The following is a 24,648-nucleotide window of genomic DNA, read 5'->3' on the forward strand; positions in this document are numbered from 1 at the left end:
ACTGACCACTGAGTTGGGCATAGCTTCCATTCCAGCCAGGTCACCCAAAACAGCTCTACTCATATAGGGTTGGCAACTGAAGCGTGGAACAGCACCAGCTGTCAAGGAGTTCATTGCCCCTTGGTACTTTTACACTCACTGTTCTTTCTCTGTTTCATCCAAAGGAGTCCCAGGAATTGTCTGGTTTCCTTATCTTTCCTTATCTTTCCCTGCTCTTAAAGACTCAATATCCCACGGAACCCTAGAACATGCTAGCCTATTATATCAATAAAATTATGAAGGTACATTTATTGTGTACACGATAAATTGCTCAGTTCACAGCCACAACCTGGGTAAATACAGATTCAAGACCTCATTATGATACCACCTTGTCATTCAGTACATTCCCCATAATCACACATCACTTTGAAGTTTCCCAACTTAGGAAACTGTCCAGTTAAATAATACTACAGTTTCATATCCTACCTCTTATTGTCACAGATGTAAACAGGAGTAAAGTTGTGGAATCCTGATAAAGGGATAAGATAAAGGCTTGTTCGGTTTTAAAAGGAAAAGTCATGTGTGCACAGGATCTGAGATACTAGACACTGAGGAAAGTTTGTTTACTCATTGTTCCTGCTTTCATTTCCTCCATTCTACCTTCCCTCCCCCTTCTCCATGCAAGCACCTCCTCAGGTCCACTGCTAGGGGAGGTCTTCCTCTCCTTTCTTCTGATACTAGGTTGTCAGATCTCATTAGTTGTGGCTGTATTGTCTTCCACTGTGGCCTGGTAAGGCTGCTCCCACAACATTATGAGGTGCTCAAAGAGCAAGCCAAACAGTTCATGTCAGAGGCAGTCCATGTTCCCACTACTATGGAAGCCCCTTGGACACTGAAGTGCCATAGTCTACATTTGTGCAGGGGTTCTGGTTTATCTCCATGCATGGTTCTTGGTTGGAGTATGAGTCTCAGGAAAGACCCATGTGCTCAGAATTTTTGGTTCTGTTGCTCTCCTTGCAAAGCTCCTGTCCTCTCCAGATCTTACTATTCCCCACTTCTTTCATTAGATTCCATGCACTTTGCCAACACTTTGTCATAATTCTAAGCACCAGCTTTGATAGTTTGCAGGGCAGAGCCTTTCAGAGACACTCTGCTCTTCCCTGTATTCTCCTTCTTCTGATGTCCACCCTCTTTGCCTTTTGAGATGGGGATTGAGCATTTCTGAAAGAGTTCTGCCTCTTCATTAGTTTCTTAAGGTGTACAGATTTGTTTCGGTTTATCCAATATTATATGACTATATAAGTGAGTATATAATGTGTGTGTCTTTCTGCTTCTGGGATAGCTCACTCAGGATGATAATTTCCAGTACCCACCATTTATCTACAAATTTCATGATTTCCTTTTTTTCTAAGTAATATTCCATTGTGTAGATGTACTGCAAATTCTGTATCAATTTTTCACTTGAGGGGGGTCATCTGTGTTGTTTCTAGGTTCTGGCTATGACAAATAAAGCTGCTACAAATATGGTTGAGCAAATGTCCTTATTGTGTACTTAAGCCCCTTTTGGATTTATGCCTTGAGGTGGATAGCTGAATCTTGAGGAAGCACTATTCCTAGTTGTCTGAGAAAACACAAGATTGATTTTCAGGGTGGTTGTACAAGTTTACCATCATAACAGCAGTGGAGGAGGGTCCCTCATTGTCCACCATCTCTCCAACATGTGTTGTCACTTGAGTTTTTGATCTTGGCCATTCTGGCAGTTGTAATGTGAAATTTCAGGGTCACTTTGATTTACAGGTTCCTGATGGCTAATGACGTTGAGCATTTCTTTAAGTGTTTCTTTCCCATTTGATGTTCCTCTATGGAGAATTCCCTGTTTAGCTCTGTTATCCATTTTTTAATTGGAATACTTGATTTGTTGCTTTTCAACTTCTTTGGTTCTTTTTATATACTGGATATTAGCCCTCTGTCATATTTAGGCTTGATGAAGATTTTTTTTCCCAATCTGTAGGCATTCATTGATGACTGTGTCTTTTGCTTTACAGAAGCTTGTCAGTTTCATGAGGTCCCATTTATTGATTGTTGCTCTTAGAGCCTGTGCTGTTGGTTTTCTGTTTAAGAAGTTGTATCCTGTACCAATGAGTTCAAGGCTGTTACCCACTTTTTCTTCTAACTGATTTAACGTGTTTGGTTTTACAATGTGGTTTTCATTCCACTTGGACTTTAGTTTTGTGCAGGGTGATAAGTATGGATCTATTTGCATTTTTCTACATGTAGACATCCAGTTAGACCAGCACAATTAGTTGAAGATGCTATCTTTTTTCTATTGTATGGTTTTGGCATCTTTGTCAAAACTCAGCTGTCCATAAATGCGTGCATTTATTTCTGGTTCATCTCTTAGATTCCATTGATCCACCATTCTGTTTCTATGCCAGTTCCATGAAGTTTTTATAACTGTTGCTCTATAGTACAGCTAGAGATCAGGGATTGAGATACCTCCACAAGATCTTTTATTGTAGAACAGTGTTTTAGCATTTGTGGGTTTCTTGTTTTACCATATGAAGTTGGGAATTTTTCTTGTAAGTTTTGTAAAGAATTGTGTTGAGAATTTGAATGGAATTGCATTGAATCTGTAGATTGCTTTTTGTAATAAGGCTGTTTTTAAAATATTAATCCTACCAAGCCATGAGAATGGGAGATGTTTCCAACTTCTGATATCTTCTTCTAATTCTTTTTTCAGAGTCTTGAAATTTTTTTCATACAAGTCTTTGACATACTTGGTTATGGTCTCACCAAGGTACTTTATGTTTTTATCCAAATATGAGAACACATCCAAGATATCATTCACTACTGCACAAGTAGGCTTCATCCCAGGTATGCAGGGGAGATTCAATATATGCAAATCCATCAATGTGATACACCATATTAAAAAAAGTGAATAAAAACATGGTAAACTCCTTAAATGCTGAAAAAGCATTTGTCAAAGTCTAACCGCTGTTCATGTTTAAAGTCGTAGAGATATCATGGATACAAGGCACACATCTAAATATAGTAAAGGTGTTATACAACCTTTATATTTATATTAATATAAATAAATATTTATATTTATATTATACCATCGTCAAAATAAACAGAGAGCAACTTAAAAAATTCTCACTGAAATCAGGTTCAAGCCATGACTACCCACTTCATATCTCTTCAAGTTAGTTCTGGAAGACCTTATTAGAGTATGATGGCAATTGAAGGAGATCAAGGGGATAGAAATGTGAAATGAAGATGACAAAGTATCACTATTTGCAGATGATTTGATAGGATACGTAAGTGTCCCAAAAAATTTTACCAGGGAACTTATACAGATGATAATCATCTTTGCAAAACTGGCTGCACACAATATTAACTCAAAAAAATTAGTAGCCATACTGTATACAATAGACAAAAAGGCTACAAAAGGAATCATATTATCTAACAAGACCATATCATTTAACCCTAACCAGACATTGCCTCACTAGGGACTTCATATGTAACTAGATGGGCTTCAAGGGGACATTGAAATTCAAATCACCAGGAAGAAGATGGAGGGAATTCTAGGCTAAAAGAACATTGTTTTCCTGAAAGTTTGTCATTCCGTACAATGATTAAAGTCACAGCACATTTCAAAGACTAAATAAAGAACAGGACTGAAAATCTCCTTTGTGGAAGATGTGGATATTTCCATAATGGAGTATTATTCAGCTAAAAAATGACAACAAGATATTTTCAGGCAAATGGATAGAACCAGGGAAAGTCATCCTGGGTGAAGTAACTAAAATGCAGAAAGACAAATATGGTATGTATTCACTTCTTAGGAGATCTCCTAATAGTGGGGGAGTAAGTTTAAACAAGCCATCTATTGTGACCAAGCCAGTCTTCTGCTACGGTGATTGGATGGGAGTTAATTGAGTTCTTGTTTCAGGCTGTCCTATGCAAATTGTCAAGCAACCAGGCTGTTGTTAATAAAATATGTTGCTTTCTGTCCTCAAATGATAGATCAGTGCCATGTTCTTATATCCACAAAGAGGCTTCCTTCTGCATCAAATGGAATTGCATAGAGACCCAGTTCAATATTATGCCCAGAGAGACCTTAAAACACATAGCTCTAAATGGGATTTTCCTATGAAATTCTACCTTCTTTCAGTTTTCTGGGAAAGGTGCAGGAGAGGAGGCAAGAAGAGCATTGTAAGTAGAGAGAATTGAAGACACAAGTAGAACAAATCCCTGAAAATCAGGATTCAGAGGAAGAAGATGTAGCCAGCTTTGATGATAACTGAGAAGCTAGGACCAGATAAAGGGTAATGAGGCCCTCCTCTATCAGGGAACTAGAAAGGAGGCATAGGGATAGAGGAAGGATGGTGGGTTGGACTGGATGGAGAAGAGGGAACGGCCAGCAGTGAGCATACAAAGGGAACAAATCTTAATTAGGAAATACATAAAACCTGTGGTCAAGGTGATGAAATATAGCACTCTTCAGGACTGATGATTTCTTCATGGTGGTGGTGGCAGTGCGTGGCAATGATGAACTAAGTTTTTGTTTTTTGTTTTTTTTAAGGTTATTCACACTGAGACTCTGACCATGTTCCAATGAGTATATGAACAACACTTAGTTCAAATGATGTATTTTAAAGAAAAAAAAATTAGTGTGTCAGGTAAGTAGTAATTTGAAACTGGGAGCAATGGAAAAGGAGAATAATATATGTAATATGAAATTAACACATAATAAATAAAAGTAATGTGTTGACAGCCTGTACAATGACTTTTAACATTGGAAAAGATTCTGGTAAAGGAGGGCAGTGTTTGACTTTGTAAGTCATTCCTTCCAGGAACTCAACATGTAGCAGAGAAACTTTCCCCTGAACTAGTGCTTACACAGCTATGTCAGACCCCATGAGCTCAGGTGACACCACTGAACAAGCAGTCCTGGCACTAACACTATGTTTAGAGGGTTTGTCTTCAGGATCACTGCAGGTAACACAGCTGCTCTTGTTTGCAAGATAGGAGAGGTCTTTCTCCTTCCTTCTGAACCTACTTTATCAGATCTCAACAGGAGTGACTGCAATTTAATCTTCTATGGCCTGATAAGGCTGCTTCCCCCTCACGGGGAGGTGATCAAAGAGCAGACCAATCAGTTCATATCAGAGGCAGTCCCTGTTCCCATTACTGTGGAACCTTTTGGACACAGAACTGACTTAGGCTATATCTGTGCAGAGGTTCTAGGATATCTCCATGCATCGTACTTTGTTAGCGTATGAGTCTCAAGAATGAGCTCTGTGCTCAATTTTTTTTGGTTCAATTTTTTCTTTGCTGTTCTTGTGGAGCTCCTGTCTTCTCCAGATTTTACTATTTCCCACTTCTTTCATTAGATTGAATGCAGTCTCCCAACAGTTGACCATAAATCTCAGCATCTACTTTAATAATCTGCAGGGCAGAGCCTTTCTTAGGCACTCTGTGGGAGGCTCCTAACTTGTTCCCTGTTTTCTGCTTCTTCTGATGTCCATCCTTTTTGTCTTTTAGGATAGGGATTGAGCAATTTAGCCAGAGTCGTTCTCCTTGAATATTTTCTTTAGGAGTACAGATTTTAGTAGGTTTATACTATATTACATGTCTATATGAGTGAGTATATAACGTTTGTCTCTCTGCTTCTGGGATGGATCTCAGGATGAAACTTTCCAGTTCCCACCATTTACCTGTAAATTTCATGATTTCCTTGTTTTCTATTGCTGAGTAATATTGCATTTTGTAGATGTACCACCATTTCTATATCCATTCTTCAGTTGAGGGGTATTTGGGTTTGTTTCCCGGTTCTGGCTATTACAAATAAAGCTGCTACAAACATGGTTGAGCAAATATCCTTATTGTGTACTTGAGCCACTTTTGGATATATGCCTAGCAGTGGTATACCTGGATCTTGAGGAAGCACTATTCCTACCTGTCTGAGAAAGCACCAGATTGATTTTCAAATCGGTTCTAAACGATTACATTCCCACCAGCAGTATAGGAGGGTTCCCCTTTCTCCACAACTTTTCCAGCATGTTTTATCACTTGAGTTTTTGATCTTGGCCATTCTGATGGGTGTAAGGTGAAATCTCATTGTCTTTTTGATTTGCATTTCTCTGTTGGCTAAAGACATCAAGCATTTCTTTAAGTGTTTGTCTGCCATTAGATATTCCTCTATCAAGAATTTTTCTGGGCACAGGGTCTTTTCTGAGACTGACACTCAACCAAGGACCATCTATGGATATAATTTAGAACTTCTGCTCAGATATGGCCAGTGGTAGCTCAGTAACCAAATAGTTTTCCAAAGTAAGGGGAACAAGGACTATTTCTAACAGGATCTCAAGGTCAGGCTCCCAGGGGAGAAGCAGTCCTATTAGGTCACAGAGGAGGACTCTACAGCCAGCCCTGAAGATACCTGATAAAACAGAGTCAAATGAAAGGGGAGGAGGTCCTTCCCTATCAGTGGACTTGGAAAGGGGCAGGGAGGAGACCAGGGAGGGAGTGTGGGACTGGGGAGGAAATGAGGGAGTGGGATACAGCGGGGACACAGAGTTAACAAAATGTAACTAAAAAGAAAAATAAAATAAAAAAAAAAACCACACCCGAGACATCTTCTTATAACTTTCACAGTTACCAAGAATTTTTGAAGAAAATATGAAAAACTGCGTACTCACACACATGAACACGTGCACATATACTATTCACATACACACAAAGAAAAAAACATTTTATTGCATGGGGTATGTTTGATAAGCCAATGGTGACATTTTCTTCATAACTAATAATACCTTTGATAAAAGTTTCTTTGAGTAAGGTATCTTTAGAATTTATACAGACTAGACTTTTTACTCTTTTTTTTTTCCTTTTAGGTTTTCAAAAAGCAAACTTGAAAGTTTTGCTCATATTATAGCATAAAATTTAATTAGGGTTCAAAATAAGTTGACTACCAATGATGTTGCCTTTACCATAGATACTAAAAACTAGACAGCCTCCTAATCTTGGCATCTTTTAACTAATATTTTTATTATTTATAATAATTATTTCTTTAATTACCATGAATAATAAGAAAATGGTAAATTGCTTGGTTTACATGACATATATGTGTGTTATGTAATATGTATCAGTGTGTCAATGATCTCTTTCATAAGATAAAACTAAACACACACACACACAATTTGAATGCCCAGGTGCTAAACCCTAACCAGCATTTTCTTTGGGGCTGTCTCCCTTACTTTATATACCTACTTTCTCCTCACCTTAATGTCCCACTGGTGGTGTGATGTCACCATTCTTCCAGGAACATATCTTCCTGATAGTTAAGCTTACATGGCCCATTTTTTTCTTATGCCTTTTGGGGTGTTTATAGTCCTTTATGTATAGCTATATTTCCATTTTCAGCTGGGTTGGGTATGGTCCTTATTATCTTTTATTTGGGGTATTACCAAAATTTCTTGATTCTTTTTTCCTTCTTCCATCCTCATAAAACAATCTGCACAGCATAACTTTAATTTTTCTGCAACATCTCTTTTGACTTTGTCCTGGACCTAATCAAATAGTCTTTATTAATAAAGCTTAAATTTGTTAGTCTGTCATTTGGTAGGGATACAAACTTTGGTTTTCAAACCTGGTTAGCAGCTGCCCTTCTGCTATGGCTAACTGTTATATAGTCTTAATGAGAGTAATCTGCAAATGTAATTTGGTTACTGCTGGAAAGGGGAAATTTGGTCTTCTCTCTGATAGAGAAAAATATGAACATAGAAATTTGATTTCCTTATGAAGGAAACAAGTTTTTGTTAGAAGAAAATTATAAAGCTAATCTCTGACCTCAAAGTCAACAGATACCGATACTGAAATGTCTTAATCACTGTGAGCATTAAAGCTAAATGTGTAAGCTCCTGAACCAGAGTAGACTGATGTGGGACTCATGAAACCAGTGTGATAGTCCCTAGGAATTCTGACCCCATCTTGTTCTGCTATTCATCCATAATGGTATGCTCCTATATGAAAAGTTTCTACTAGCTAATGATTCACATGTTATTGAATAATCTTACTTAGTTTTTATTTTTACCTATCCACGTTATAAGTGTTTATGTTTTAAAGGCATTGGAGTTCCTATAATCCCTTTTATTGAAAAATAAAAAGTCATTATCAGTCTATCCAAGTCTTTCCATCTTTCAGGATCTTGCTTGGTTCTCTTTCAAAAAGCCTCTCTTGATTGCTTCTTGCTTACAGATCCTTAGAATATAGATTCAGCAAACAGAATCCATGCTGTATCTATTATGCCCACACTTTCTTAGGAGAGACCACCTCTGGGATGATATAAAAAGAACAGTTTAATAGTTTCTTTATAAGGGAAAGAAGCCAGGGTAAAGACAGATAGAGACAGACAGAGAATAAAAGAATAACTTCACTGGGGTTAAAAAGGAAAAGACCAGTTCACAAGGACACTCCCATCCTCTTTCCAGCCTTGACTTTGGAAAAACTTGCCACTGTAATTCTTTCTCTGTTCTTGAAAATATATGCAAATCTTTTTTAAAGCTAAAAAAAAAAAAAAGTCCCGTAAGTTTGGGTAAGTTGTGCCTTCATTTTTCATTGGATTCTAGGAATTCTTTAATTTTTTTTTATTTCTTCTCTGACCCAGTTGTCATTTAGTAGCAAGTTGGTCAGTTTCCATGTATGTGTAGGTCTTTTGCTATTTTTGTCATTGAGGTCCAGCTTTATTCCATGGTAATGAGATAAGATACAAGTGATTATTTCAATCGTCTTGTATCTGTTGAGTCTTGCTCTGTGACCAACTACATGGTCTATTTTGAAGAAGGTACAGTGAGGTACTGAGAAAATGGTAAATTCTCTTTTGATTGGCGTAAGTTTCTGTAGATATCCGTGAGGTCAGTTTGATTCATGACCTCTGTTAGATTTATTGTTTTTTGTTTAATTTCTGTTTTATTGACCTGTCTTTTGTTGAGAGTGGGGTGTTGAAGTCTCCCACTATTAATGTGTGGTAGTTTATGTGTTTAAGTTTTACTAAAGTTTCTTTTACAAATGTGGGTGGCCTTGCTTTTGGAACATAAGTATTCAGGATTGTGATATCTTCCTGGTGGATTTTTCTCTTGATATGTATCAAGTATCCTTCTCTATCTCTTTTGGTTAATTTTGGTTGAAAGTCTATTTTATCAGATATTAGAATGGTTACTCCTGCTTGCTTCTTGGCTCCATTTACTTGGAAAGTGTTCTTCCAGCCCTTAACCCTCAGGTAATGTCTATCTTTGTGACTTAGGTATGTTTCTTGTATGCAACAGATTTCTGGGTCTTGTTTACTAATTCATTCTATTAGTCTGTGTCTTTTTATTAGAAAATTGAGTCCATTAATGTTGAGGGAGATTAATGATCAGTGGCTGTTAGATCCTTTGGTATTGATGTTGGCTCTGGTTGTGTGTTTGGCTACTTTTTGTATTGCTGTAGTGAGATTATTTATTTCCTGTGTTTTTGAAAGTAGTTTTCTTGGGTTGTATTGTTCCTTCAAGTAGCTTCTGTAATGCTGGACTTGTGTGTACATGTTGTTGAAATTGGTTTTTGTAATTGAATATCTTGTTTTCTCCATCTATGAGGACTGAGAGTTTTGCTGGGTACAGTATCGTAGGCTGACATCTCTGCCTGATATATGTCCAGGCTCTTCTGGCTTTCATAGTTTCTGTTGAGAAGTCAGCTGTGGTTCTAATCGTTTTGCCATTACATGATACTTGGCCTTTTTTCTTATGTAGTTATTTATTACGATTTGTTCACATTGTATCTCCACTGCAGTCCCTTCACTCTTCTCCTTCCAGTCCCACCCACCCTCCTTCTTCTACCTCATGCCCTTTTTCTACTTCCCTGAGAAGGGAGGCCATCTTCACCCTTCTATATGAACCTAGCTTATCAGGTCTTATCAAGTCTGGCTGTATCATCTTTTTCTGGGGTCTGATTCTCAGGACATTGTTCTCCTTGTGTCCTTAATTTCCTTTATTTAAGATACTCTCTGCTCCCTCTCCTGCAGGCTGCATAGAGCTCTGAGGGGAGGGAGAATTTTATACTGAAATCCCCTTTATCACTGGTTGTCTTAAGGTCTCAGCATAATATTGGTTTGTGCATCTCCGTCTGCAATCCTTTTGATTGAGAAGGAATCATCTCTGTGGATGCAATAACAAGGCATTGATCTATCAGTTCAGGACAGGATCAACATTTTAATAACAACAGCCTGGGTTGCTTTAAAATTGCTGTAGGATCGTCTGACAAGAAGTAAATTAACTGCCATCCAATACCCCTAGTGGAAGACTGGTTTGGTCACAGTAGATGGCCTACTATTATCCTCCACTATTAGGAGACCTCCTAATAAGTGAATACATACCATATTTGTCTTTTTGCATTTTATTTACTTCACCCAGGATGATTTTTACTGGTTCCATCCATTTGTCTGAAAATATCATGATGCCATTTTCTTAGCTGAATAATACACTGTTATGGAAATATTCCACATTTTTTTTCTAAAGGAGATTGTGATTACTGTTCTTTAGTTCTTAGATTATGCTGGGAGTTTAATAATCATATTGAATGATAAACTATTTGTTTCAGTTGGTCTTGGTCTATCTGAATTTGTCTCTTTAACTCTTTCTCTCTCTTTCTCTCTATGTCTTCCTCCCTCTGCCTGCTGCTTGTGGTACAGTATGAAAAGCTCTCAGTTATCCCTGTAGTATTGCACCAAGATGATAGCTTGCAGACATGTACTTCAAGGTCCCAAATAAATACTTTTTGTTCAAAGATTTACCTTTGTCAGGGAGAATTTTCCCACTAAGTAATTCACTGACTGAGGATTTATCTGTGCATTTACCAAATAATAATGAAATCTGTGATAATGTAAAACTCAGATGTTAAGGATACGTGACTTTATTAATGGCTACTTGAAAGAAATATGCCAAAGCTTTCCTGAACTGAGAGTCTTAGACATAAGAACTGACATCTCTGTGTTGTGTGCTTTCAGCTGCCCATATTTGAGGCACATAAGGCTACTCATCTTTTCTCTTAAGCAGGCTGTCCACTGGGCCCTTTTAATAACTGGCTGCTGAAACACAACTGGCTTTAATGCTTTTCCTAACATCATTCTGCCTCTTAGGCAATCAGTGCCTGAAACACTGTTGAGGTTTCTATGGAGAAGAGTAAACAAACTTTCCTCAGTGTCCAGTATATCTGATCCTGTGCACACGTGACTTTTTGTTGTGAAACACAACATGCCTTTATCTCATCCCTTTATCAAGATCCCATACCTTTACTCGTGTTTACCTCTGTGAAAATGTAAGGTAGGAAATGAAATTTAATGTTTATTAAATTGGACAGCTTCCATTTTTTTTTTTAGATTTAAATTGATGTGGGATTAAAGGGAATGCATGGAATTGACCACTGGTCTCATACTATGGTCTTGGAAAAGAAATTTTCTGTTTTGACTTTGAACTGAGCAGTTACTCCTGTACTCACTAAATGTACCTTCACATTCTTAATGATATAATAGGCTGGCCCATCTAGAGTTCCCTGAGATTATGAATCTTCAAGAGTAGGGAAATGAGATTGAAAGTAGACAATTTCTGGGACTTGTTTGGCTGAAACAGAGAAAAATGGGTGAGTATAAAAGAAGAACTCCATGACAACTACCTATTTGACAGATTGTAATGTTCCAAACTAGTGTTGGCAACCCTCTAAGAGCACAGTTGTCTTGGCTGACCTGGCTGTATAGGCAGCTGTGTCCTATTCAGTGGCATTGAGAAATCCTCCTGATCCTGGGGTTTACAATTAAAACTGTTTATTCAGGACAGGGAAATGAGTCTCTGATATATGCCTAGGATCAAAGAGAAGTGTTTCTTGGAGTTGTCCTCCAGACAAATACTCTAAATGTAGTGTTAATGCCAGAACTGCTTGTTCAGAAGTGCCATCTGAACATCAACTTTGCTGAAGATGTTTATCAGCTCTAGGCATTTACTGGTAGAAATTTTTAGGGTCACTCAGGTATCATATCATCTGCACACAATAATACTTCGAATACTTTCTTTCTGTTCATTTACACATGATGTCCTTCAACTGTCTTAGTGCTCTAGCAAGGACTTCCAGAACTATGTTGAAGAGATATGGAGGGAGTGGTCAGCCTTTTCCCTTATTTCAGTGGGATTGCTTTAAGTTTCTCTCAGTTTAGTTTGATATTGGCTATAGGTTTGCTGGATATCGGATACAAAATTAACTCAAAAAATTCAGTAGCACTCCTGTATACAAAATACAAAAGGGATGAGAAAGAAATTAGGGAAACAACACCCTTCACAATAGCCACAAATGACATAAAGCACCTTGGTGTAACCCTAACCAAGCAAGTCAAAGACTTGTATGAAAAAAATTTCAAGTCTCTGAAGAAAGGATTAGAAGAAAATATGAGAAGATGGAAATATCTCCCATGCTCATGTCTTGGCAGGATAAACATAGTAAAAATGGCAATCTTACCAAAAGCAATCTACAAATTTAATGCAATTCCCATCAAATTGCCAACACAATTCTTTACAGACGTGGTAAAAAAAATTCTCAACTTCGTATGGAATAACAGGAAACCCAGAATTGCTAAAACAATCCTCTACAATAAAAGATCTTCTGGAGGTATCTCCATCCCTGTTCTCAAGCTATACTATAGAGCAACAGTTATAAAAAACTTCATGGTACTTGCATAGAAAAAGAAGTCTGTATCAATAGAACCAAACAGAAGACCCAAAAATAAACCCACACACTTGTGGACACCTGGTTTTTGACAAAGATGCCAAAACCATACAATGGAAAAAAGATAGCATCTTCAACAAATGGTACTGATCCAACTGGATGTCTACATGTAGAAAAATGAAAATAGATCTATACTTATCACCCTGCACAAAACTGAAGTCCAAGTGGATCAAAGACATCAACATGAAATCAGACACATTAAATCGGCTAGAAAAAAAATTGGGGAATACCCTAGAACTCATTGGTACATGAGAAAACTTCCTGAACAGAACACCAACAGCACAGGCTCTAAGAGCAACAATCAATAAATGGGACCTCATGATACTGAAAAGCTTCTGTAAAGCAAAGGACACAGTAATCAAAACAAAGTGACTGCCTACAGATTGGGAAAGAATCTTCACCAACCCTTTATCTGACAGAGGACTCATATCAAGTATATATAAAGAACTAAAGAAGCTGAAAAGCAGCAATCCAAGTAATCCACTTAAAAAAATCTTTTAGCCAATGTAGCTCATGCTTTAGATGTACAAAAAGGAATTAATGCTCAACTAAAAGGAGACTTGATGCTGTTTAATCAGAGGATTGACCTCGTGCAGGAGCAAATTGATACCCTATGGCAAATCGCTCAACTTGGCTGTCAATGGAAGTTTGCTGGACTTTGTGTCACTAGCATACAATATGAGAATTTTTCCCCTGCTGCAAATCTGTCTAAACAATTGTCTAGCTATATTTTAGGTAATTGGACTGAAGAATTCGATACTATGATGGAGCAGCTGAGAGTGGCCATTGTTACAAAAAATTCTGCCAGAGTGGACACAGGACTAGCCACAGGATTATCATCATGGTTTGCTGCAGCCATGAATCATCTGAAGAAATGGGTGGGTATTAGAGTGTTAGCAGGCCTTCTGGTGTTGGTCTCCTTGGTTTGCCTGTGGTGTATATGCAAGATTAGAGTCTCACAACAGTGTAATGCAGCCATGACCATTCAAGCCTTTACAGCCATTGAAGCAGGACAGTCTCCCCAAGCATGGTTGACTACCATAAAAAGCTAAAATGTTACTCTCAGGATGCGAGGCTAAGCACTGCATTCAGGGTAAGCCGCTTTCAACCCAGAGAAGCGTATGTCCCTTTGCATACGGGTTGATGCCCCAGGTCCCACCTCTGAGAAAAAGGTATCAGAAGGTTTGATGCTCTTTGGGTGGATGACACCTAAATGAACATTGGTACAAAGTCCCAATTTTTTTTCTAATATCAGAGATGAGACTCCTACTCTTGCCTGATGAGTCTAAAACAAAAAGGGGGAACTGTAGGGAGCTGCGTAATGCCGCGCCTTAAAGATGGAGCTGGTTTCCACCTTCCACCTTCCCGATGGTGAGGGCTCTCTGTCACAAACAACTCCACATTTGGCTAAGGCTGAGGATCTGGCTTGCTTCCATCTATGTGGACCTATCTGCATTGCCCATGAGGCAGGCTGGGGTTGGCTACCCAGAGGCTATTTTAAGCTGTGGGCTGGCTTTCCCCATGGTCAGAAGATTGTTCAAGGTTCCTGAATAAACTGCATTGAGAAGAACAAAAAAAAAAATCAGAAAGAAGGAGAGGAGAACCTCCCCTATCAGTGGACTTGGGGAGAGGCATGCATGCAGAAAGATGGGGAGGGTGTGACCGGGAGGGGAGGAGGGAGGGGCTTATGGGGGGATACAAAAAGAATAAAGTGTAATTAATAAAAGTTAAATAAAAAATTTAAAATAAATAAAAATAAATAAAAAGGGGGGGGAACAGAGCTAAACAGAGAACTCACTGTAGAGGAATAACGAATGGCAGAGAAGCATTTAAAGAAATGCTCAACCTCATTAGCCATTAGGGAAATGCAAATCAAAACAACCCTGAGATTTCAGCTTACACCCTCAGAATGGCCAAGATCAAAAACTCAAGTGACAACACATGCTGGAGAGGTTGTGGAGAAAGGGGAACCCTCCTCCACTGCTGGTGGGAATGTAACCTTGTAGAACAACTCTGGAAATAAATCTGGCATTTTCTCAGACAACTAGGAATAGCACTTCCTCAAGATCCAGCCATACCACTCCTAGGCATATATCCAAAAGAGGCTCAAGTACACAAAAAGGACATTTGCTCAACCATGGTTGTAGCAGCTTTATTTGTAATAGCCAGAATCTGGAAACAGCCCAGAAGCCTCTCAACTGAAGAATGGATGCAGAAATTGTGGTACATCTATACAATGGAGTATTACTCAGCAATGAAAAATAAGGAAACCGTTAAATTTGCAGGTAAATGGTGGGACCTGGAAAGGATCATCGTGAGTGAGTTGTCCTAGAAGTAAAAAGACACACACAGCATATACTCACTCATGTAAACATACAACATAGTTGATAAACCTACTAAAATCGGTACATCTAAACAAACTAAGCAAAAGAGAGGACCCTAACTAAAATGCTCAATCCCCATCCCGAAAGAGGATGGACATCATAAGAAGAAGAAAACAGGAAACAACCTAGGAACCTGCTACAGAGGGCCTCTGAAAGGCTCTGCCATGCAGACTATCAAAACAGATGCTGAGCCTGATGGCAAACTGGTGGTCAGAGTGAATGGAATTCTATGTAAGAAGTGGGAAAAAGCAAGAGCTGGAGAGGATAGGAACTTCACAAGGAGAGCAACAGAACAAGAAAATTTGAACACAAGGAACTTGCTAGAGACTCATACTCCAACCAAGGACTATTCATGGAGATATCCTAGAACCCCTGCATAGATGTAGCCGATGGCAGTTCAGTGTCCAAGTGGGTTACGTAGTAATGAGAAGAGGGACTGCCTCTGACATAATCTGATTGGCCTGCTCTTTGATCACCTCCCCATGAGGGGGTGCAGCCTTACAAGGCCACAGAAGATGACAATGCAGTCACTTCTGATGAGAACTGATAGTCTAAGATCAGAAAGAAGGAAAGGAAGACCTCCCCTATCAGTGGACTTGGGGAGAGGCATGCATGCAGAAAGAGGAGGAAGGGTGGGATTGGGAGGGGAGGAGGGATGGGCTTATGGGGGAATACAAAATGAATAAAGTGTAATTAATAATATATATATATATTAAAAAAACAGACAAATTAAATCGGTTAGAAAAAAAAAGTGAGGAATACCCTTGAACTCATTGGTACAGGAGAAAACTTCCTGAACAGAACACCAACAGCACAGGCTCTAAGAGCAACAATCAATAAATGGGACCTCATGAAATTGAAAAGCTTCTGTAAAGCAAAGGACACCGTCATCAAAACAAAGCGACTGCCTACAGATTGGGAAAGAATCATCACCAACCCTTTATCAGACGGAGGACTCATATCCAGTAAGTATAAAGAACTAAAGAAGCTGAAAAGCAGCAAACCAAGTAATCCAATTAAAAAATGTGGAACAGAGCTAAACAGAGAACTCCCTGTAGAGGAATATTGAATGGCAGAGAAGCACTTAAAGAAATGCTCACCCTCATTAGCCATTAGGGAAATGCAAATGGAAACAATCCTGAGATTTCACCTTACACCCATCAGAATGGCCAGGATCAAAAACTCAAGTGACAACACATGCTGGAGAGGTTGTGGAGAAACTCCACTGCTGGTGGGAATATAACCTTGAAGAACCACTCTGGAAATAAATCTGGTGCTTTCTCAGACAACTAGGAATAGTGCTTCCTCAAGATCCAGCCATACCACTCCTAGGCATATACCCAAAAGACCCTCAAGTACACAAAAAGGACATTTGCTCAACCATGTTTGTAGCAGCTTTATTTGTAATAGCCAGAATCTGGAAACAACCCAGATGCCCCTCAATTGACAAATGGATGCAGAAATTGTGGTACATCTGTACAATGGAGTATTACTCAGCAATGAAAAATAAGGAAACCATGAAAATTGCTGGGAAATGGTGGGACCTGGAAAGGATCATCCTGAGTGAGTTGTCCCAGAAGCCAAAAGACACACAGGATATATGCTCACTCATATAAACATACAACATAGAATAAATCCACTAAAATCTGTACATCTAAACAAACTAAGCAAAAGAGATGTCCCTAGCTAAAATGTTCAATCTCCATCCTGAAAGGCAAAGAGGATGGACATCATAAGAAGAAGAAAACAGGAAACAACCTAGGAACCTGCTACAGAGGACCTCTGAAAGCCAGAAGAAGAAAACAGGAAACAATCAACGAACCTGCCACAGAGGGCCTCTGAAAGCCTCTGTCCTACAGATTATCAAAGCAGATGCTGAGCTTGATGGCCAATGGACGGGCAGAGAGCCTGGAATTTTATGTAAGAAGTGATAAATAGTAAGAGCTGGAGAGGACAGGAACTCCACAAGGAGAGCAACAGAACAAGAAAATTTGAACACAGGGAACTTCCCAGAGACCCATATTCCAACCAAGGACTATTTATGGAGATAACCTAGAACCCTGACAATGCAGCCACTTCTGATGAGAACTGATGGACTGGGATCAGAAAGAAGGAGAGGAGGACCTCCTCTATCAATGGACTTGTGGAGGGGCATGCATGCAATAATGGGGGCGTGGGACTGGGAGGGGAGAATAGAGGGGCTTATGGGGGGATACAAAGTGAATAAAGTGTAATTAATAAAAGTTAAATTAAAAAAATTTTAAAAGTTTGGAATTTTACAAATTACAGCAGATATTAAAACCAACTGAGTTTATTTTGACATGGAATTTTGAGTTTCATTAGCAATATTTGTGTAGAAATAGTCTGTACGTGTCAAAATAAAATATTATTTTTTTAAATATAAAAAAATATGTTTTTTTTGTTCAAAGATTTGCCTTTGTCAGGGAGTTTTCTCAGTAAGTTATTCACTGACTGAGGGCATATCTATGCTATTAAGAAATAATGATGAAAAACATATTTTGGGAGGGGCAAGATGGCGGCGCCGGGAGGACTCTCATTCTGAGCAGCAGCACAGCAGGATCAGCACAGTGAACAGCAATCAGAACTCTCGGCCATAAAACACAGTCATTGTGTTTCCCAGGTGAGAGGATACCCCATGGTGGGGGATTCAATCAGCTTTTAACTCACCCAGCTAAACCGCGGAAGAGATCCCGGTTCTGCCAGACACTTGGCTGCCGGCCGCCAGCCCCAGCCCCAGCCCAGAGCCACAAGCCAGTGTCTCTGGTCATGGTCCCAGACTGAACCTTGGGCACCACACTATCAGAGACTGGAATTTTCAGTCGAGAGATAACCCCAGGGTACAGGAAACGATTGGGACCGGCCTTAGGTCACCCAGACATCCCCTGGAAAAGACTCCGGCGGGTTCCACGGGCACCCCAGGAGCCAGCCAGGAGCCAGAGCCGGGGACCCAGGTTCCAGCACAGAGCCCTGCCTGCCTGCGCGCCTGATTCGCCGCCAGAGATAGAAACGGCGGGTCTGATCTCAGAGCACTCAGCTCACCCCCAACTTGAAAAAGTCCCCGGAAAATTACCCAGCTTAGGGAGCCACTCGGGCTCCCAAAAGCTGCAAAGGCAGACACAGGCAGTTTCTGCGCACCAGACAGCTGGCAGAGACTGAGCCGCCATCACACAGATGTGCTCCAGGCACAGGCAAATTTCTGTGGCCAGCCAGCTGGCGGACACTGAGCAGTGTGCACCAGGGCAAAAAAAGACACTAGGAGTCCCTGTCTCCAGAGAATCCACGGGGAAGGAAGGAAACTGTACTGATCTAAATCACCCAATCCTTCTCTAGAAAAAGTCTAGCAGTCTAGTGGGGCCGAGGTGCCAACACTCAGCTGTGCTCCAGACACAAGCACAAACAGTTGAGGCGCGCATGATGTCCAACTGGGTCACAGCAGCTGATCATTAAATTTGCAACAAAAAACCCAGAAACAGGGCAGCTGCCCTCAGGACTTCCCTGGGTGAGAGGAGAGCCCTCTCGACTAACAAAGACCACAGTTACCACTCAGGTCTATATCCCTGAGGTGAGCAACTCCTGAAAAAACACCAGCCATCCAGGGACTATACCCAAAAAGCTGAGAAGACATCCTTCAGGAAAAACCAGCTTTCTGCAAAGGGGATTCTCTCCACCACAGGATCCCCAGGAACCACCAGAAAATAACCCCAAACTCCTAAGATAACACAATGGGTAGAGGCCAGCGTAAAAGCTCAAGCAACAAAAGACAGAGCAATATGGCATCTCCAGAACCCAGTTACCCAGGGGCAAGTAGCCCTGGACACCCCACCACAACTGAAATCCAAGAAGATGACCTAACAAGTATGCTCATGAAGATGATAACAGAGGAAACAAATAAGATACATAAAGACATAGAGGAAGATAAACTCAAACAGAATATTGCCATCCGTAAAGAAATAGAGAAAGCTGCAGCCAAACAGTTTATGGCCTTTAGAAAGGAAATGCTTAAAACACTGAATGAAATGATAGAAACAGAGTTGAAGGAACTAAAAGAAAAACAGGAAAATACAATCAGACTGGTGAAGGAAGTAAACAAAACAACTCAAGACCTGAAGATAGAATTGGAAAAATTAAAGAAAACACAAATGGAAGAAATAATGGAAAGGAAGAATCTAGGGAAGAAAACAGGAACTACAGAGGTAAGCATAACCAACAGACTAAAAGAGATGGAAGAAAGAATCTCAGGTGTAGAAGATACAATGGAAGAAATCGATGTATCTGTGAAAGAAAATGTTAAATCCGAAAAATTCCTGACACAGACCATCCAAGAAATGCAAGACAATATGAAAAGACAAAACCTAAGAATAATAGGTATAGAGGAAAAAGAAGACTCCCTTCTCCAAGGCCCAGAAAATATTTTCAACAAAACCATTGAAGAAAATTTCCCCAAGCTAAAGGAGAGGCCAATTAGAATACATGAGGCCTACAGAACACCCAACAAATTTGACCAGAAAAGAAAATCCTCCCACCACATAATAATCAAAACAGTAAGTATACAGAACAAAGAAAAAATACTAAAAGCTGCAAGGGAAAAAGGCCAAGTAACATATAATGGCAAACCCATTAGAATCACACCTGACTTTTCAACAGAGACTATGAAAGCCAGAAGGGCCTGGACAGATATCATGCAGACCCTAAGAGAACACAGATGTCAGCCCAGGCTACTATACCCAGCAAAACTCTCAGTCCTCATAGATGGAGAAAAGATATTCAATGACAAAAACAAATTTCAACAATACCTACAAACAAATCCAGCATTACAGAAGACACTGGAAGGGAAAATACAACCCAAGAAAGCTAGCTACATTCAAGAAAACACAGGAAATAAATAACCTCACTTCAGTAAAACAAAAAGCAACCAAGCACACAACCTGATGACCACAGCCAACATCAAAATCAAGAGATCTAACAGCCACTGGTCATTAATCTCTCTCAACATCAATGGACTCAACTCTCCAATAAAAAGACACAGATTAACAGAATGGATACGTAAACTAAACCCAGCAATCTGTTGCATACAAGAAACACACCTAAGACACAAAGATAGACATTACCGGAGGGTAAAGGGTTGGAAGACGACTTTCCAAGCAAACGGACCCAAGAAGCAAGCAGGAGTAGCCATTCTAATATCTGATAAAATAGACTTTCAACCAAAATTAATAAAAAGAGATGGGGAAGGACACTTCATACTCATCAAGGGAAAACTCCACCAGGAAGACATCACAATCCTGAACATCTATGCCCCAAATACAAGGGCACCCACATTTGTGAAAGAAACATTGATAAAATTTAAAGCACATATAGATCCACACACATTAATAGTGGGAGACTTCAACACCCCACTCTCAACAAAGGACAGGTCAACCAAACAGAAATTAAACAAAGAAACAATGTCTCTGACAGAGGTCATGAATCAAATGGACCTAACAGACATTTACAGAACTTTACACCCAAACACGAAAGAATTTACCTTCTTCTCAGCACCTCATGGAACCTTCTCCAAAATAGACCACATAGTGGGTCACAAAGCGAGCCTCAACAGATACAAGAAGATTGAAATAATCCCATGTATCTTGTCTGATCACCATGGAATAAAGCTGGACCTCAACAATAACAGAAATAACAAAAAGCCTACACACACATGAAAACTGAACAAGTTGTTACTAAATGACAGCTGAAATAAAGAAAGAAATTAAAGTCTTTCTAGAAATCAATGAAAATGAAGACACAACATAACCGAACTTGTGGGACACAATGAAAGCAGTGCTAAGAGGAAAGTTCATAGCACTAAGTGCCTTCAAGAAGAAATTCGAGACAGCTCATTCAAGCACCCTAATGGCTCACTTAAAAACCCTAGAAAAAGAAGAAGCAGACACACCAAGAAGGAGTAGACAGCTGGAAATAATCAAACTCAGGGCTGAAATCAATCAATTGGAAACAAATAAAACAATTCAAAGAATCAATGAAACCAAGAGCTGGTTCTTTGAGAAAATCAACAAGATCGACAAACCCTTAGCCAAGCTAACTAAAAGGCAGAGAGACACCACCCAAATCAACAAAATCAGAAATGAAAAGGGGTATATAACTACAGACACTGAGGAAATCCAAACAATCATTAGGACTTACTTCAAAAGTCTATATGCCACAAAATTTGAAAATCTAAATGAAATGGACAATTTTCTTGATCGATTTGACTTACCAAAGCTGAACCAGGACCAGGTAAATCAACTAAATAGACCTATATCCCCCAAAGAAATAGAAGCGGTCATCAAAAGTCTCCCATCCAAAAAAAGTCCAGGACCAGATGGCTTCAGCGCAGAATTCTACCAGACCTTCAAAGAAGAGCTAACACCAATTCTCCTCAAACTATTCCACAAAATAGAAACAGAAGGAATATTACCAAATTCATTCTATGAAGCCACAGTCACCTTGGTACCTAAACCTCACAAAGACTCAACAAAGAAAGAGAATTTCAGGCCAATCTCCCTTATGAACATTGATGCAAAAATACTTAATAAAATACTTGTAAACTGAATCCAAGAACACATCAAAGATACTATCCACTATGACCAAGTAGGCTTCATCCCAGGTATGCAGGGGTGGTTCAATATACGGAAATCCATCAATGTGATCCACCATATTAACAAACTGAAAGAAAAAAACCACATGATAATCTCCCTAGATGCTGAAAAAGCCTTTGACAAAATCCAACATCCATTCATGTTCAAAGTATTGGAGAGATCAGGGATACAAGGCACATATCTAAACATAGTAAAGGCGATATATAGCAAGCCTATAGCCAACATCAAACTGAATGGAGAGAAACTTAAAGCAATCCCACTGAAATCAGGGACAAGACAAGGCTGCCCACTCTCTCCATATCTCTTCAACATAGTGTTGGAAGTCCTTGCTAGAGCAATAAGACAGTTGAAAGAGATCAAGGGGATACAAATTGGAAAGGAAGAAGTCAAATTATCACTATTTGCAGATGATATGATAGTATACGTGAGTGACCCCAAAAACTCTACCAGGGAACTCATACAGCTGATAAACACCTTCAGCAAAGTGGCAGGATACAAAATTAACTCAAAAAAATCAGTAGCCCTCCTGTATACAAAAGACAAAAGGGCTGAGAAAGAAATTAAGGAAACAACACCCTTCACAATAGCCACAAATGACATAATGTACCTCGGAGTAACCCTAACCAAGGAAGTCAAAGACTTGTATGAAAAAAATTTCAAATCTCTGAAGAAAGAATTAGAAGAAGATATGAGAAGATGGAAAGATCTCCCATGCTCATGGCCTGGTAGGATTAACATAGTAAAAATGGCCATCTTACCAAAAGCAATCTACAGATTCAATGCAATGCCCATCAAATTACCAACACAATTCTTTACAGACCTGGAAAGGAAAATTCTCAACTTCATATGGAATAACAAGAAACCCAGAATTGCTAAAACAATCCTCTACAATAAAAGATCTTCTGGAGGTATCTCCATCCCTGATCTTAAGTTGTACTATAGAGCAACAGTTTTAAAAACTGCATGGTACTGGCATAGAAACAGAATGGTGGATCAATGGAACCGAACAGAGGACCCAGAAATAAACCCACACACTTATGGACACCTGATCTTTGACAAAGACGCCAAAACCATACAATGGAAAAAAGATAGCATCTTCAACAAATGGTGCTGGTCTAACTGGATGTCTACATGTAGAAAAATGAAAATAGATCCATACTTGTCACCCTGCACAAAACTGAAGTCCAAGTGGATCAAAGACCTCAACATAAAACCAGACACATTAAATCGGCTTGAAAACAAAGTGGGAAATACCCTAGAACTCATTGGTACAGGGGGAAACTTCCTGAACAGAACACCAACAGCACAGGCTCTAAGAGCAACAACCAATAACAACCTCATGAAACTGAAAAGCTTCTATAAAGCAAAGGACACAGTAATCAAAACAAAGCGACCACCTACAGATTGGGAAAGAATCTTCACCAACCCTTTATCTGACAGAGGACTCATATCCAGTATATATAAAGAACTAAAGAAGCTGAAAAGCAGCAAACCACGTAATCCACTTAAAAAATGGGGAACAGAGCTAAACAGAGAATTCTCTGTAGAGGAATACCGAATGGCAGAGAAGCACTTAAAGAAATGCTCAACCTCACTAGCCATTAGGGAAATGCAAATCAAAACAACCCTGAGATTTCACCTTACACCCATGAGAATGGCCAAGATCAAAAACTCAAGTGACAACACATGCTGGAGAGGTTGTGGAGAAAGGGGAACCCTTCTCCACTGCTGGTGGGAATGTAAACTTGTACAACCACTCTGGAAATCAATCTGGCGCTTTCTCAGACAACTAGGAATAGCGCTTCCTCAAGATCCAGCCATACCACTACTGGGCATATATCCAAAAGAGGCTCAAGTACACAAAAAGGACATTTGCTCAACCATGTTTGTAGCAGCTTTATTTGTAATAGCCAGAAGCTGGAAACAACCCAGATGCCCCTCAACTGAAGAATGGATGCAGAAATTGTGGTACATCTACACAATGGAATATTACTCAGCAATGAAAAATAAGGAAATCATGAAATTTGCAGGTAAATGGTGGGATCTGGAAAGGATCATCCTGAGTGAGTTGTCCCAGAAGCAAAAAGACACACATGGTATATACTCACTCATATAGACATACAACATAGGACAAACCCACTAAAACCTGTGCATCTAAAGAAACTAAGCAAGAGAGAGGACCCTAACTAAAACGTCCAATCCCCATCCAGAAAGGCAAAGAGGATGGACATCAGAAGAAGAAGAAAACAGTAAACAACCTAGGAACCTACCACAGAGGGCCTCTGAAAGCCTCTGCCCTTCAGACTATCAAAGCAGATGCTGAGCCGGATGGGCAACTGTTGGGCAGGTGAACGGAATTTTAGGTAAGAACTGGGAAATAGTAAGAGCTGGAGAGGACAGGGTCTCCACAAGGAGAGCAACAGAACAAGAAAATTTGAACATATGGAACTTCCCAGAGACTCATACTCCAACCAAGGACTATTCATGGAGATGACCTAGAACCCCTGCACAGATGTAGCCCAGGGCAGTTCAGAGTCCAGTTGGGTTACATAGTAATGTGAAGAGGGACTGCCTCTGACATAATCTGATTGGCCTGCTCTTTGATCACTTCCCTCTGTGGGGGGAGCATCCTTACCAGGCCACAGTGGAGGACAATACAGCCACTTTTGATGTGAACTGACAGACTAAGATCAGAAAGGAGAGGAGAACCTCCCCTCTTAGTGGACTTGGGGAGTGGCATACAAGCAGAGGGAGGAGGGAGGGTGGGATTGGGAGGAGAGGAGGGAGGGGCTTATGGGGGGATGCAGAATGAATAAAGT

The sequence above is a fragment of the Meriones unguiculatus genome (genome assembly GCF_030254825.1).
Source record: "Meriones unguiculatus strain TT.TT164.6M chromosome Y unlocalized genomic scaffold, Bangor_MerUng_6.1 ChrY_unordered_Scaffold_25, whole genome shotgun sequence".
Classification (NCBI taxonomy): Eukaryota; Metazoa; Chordata; class Mammalia; order Rodentia; family Muridae; genus Meriones; species Meriones unguiculatus.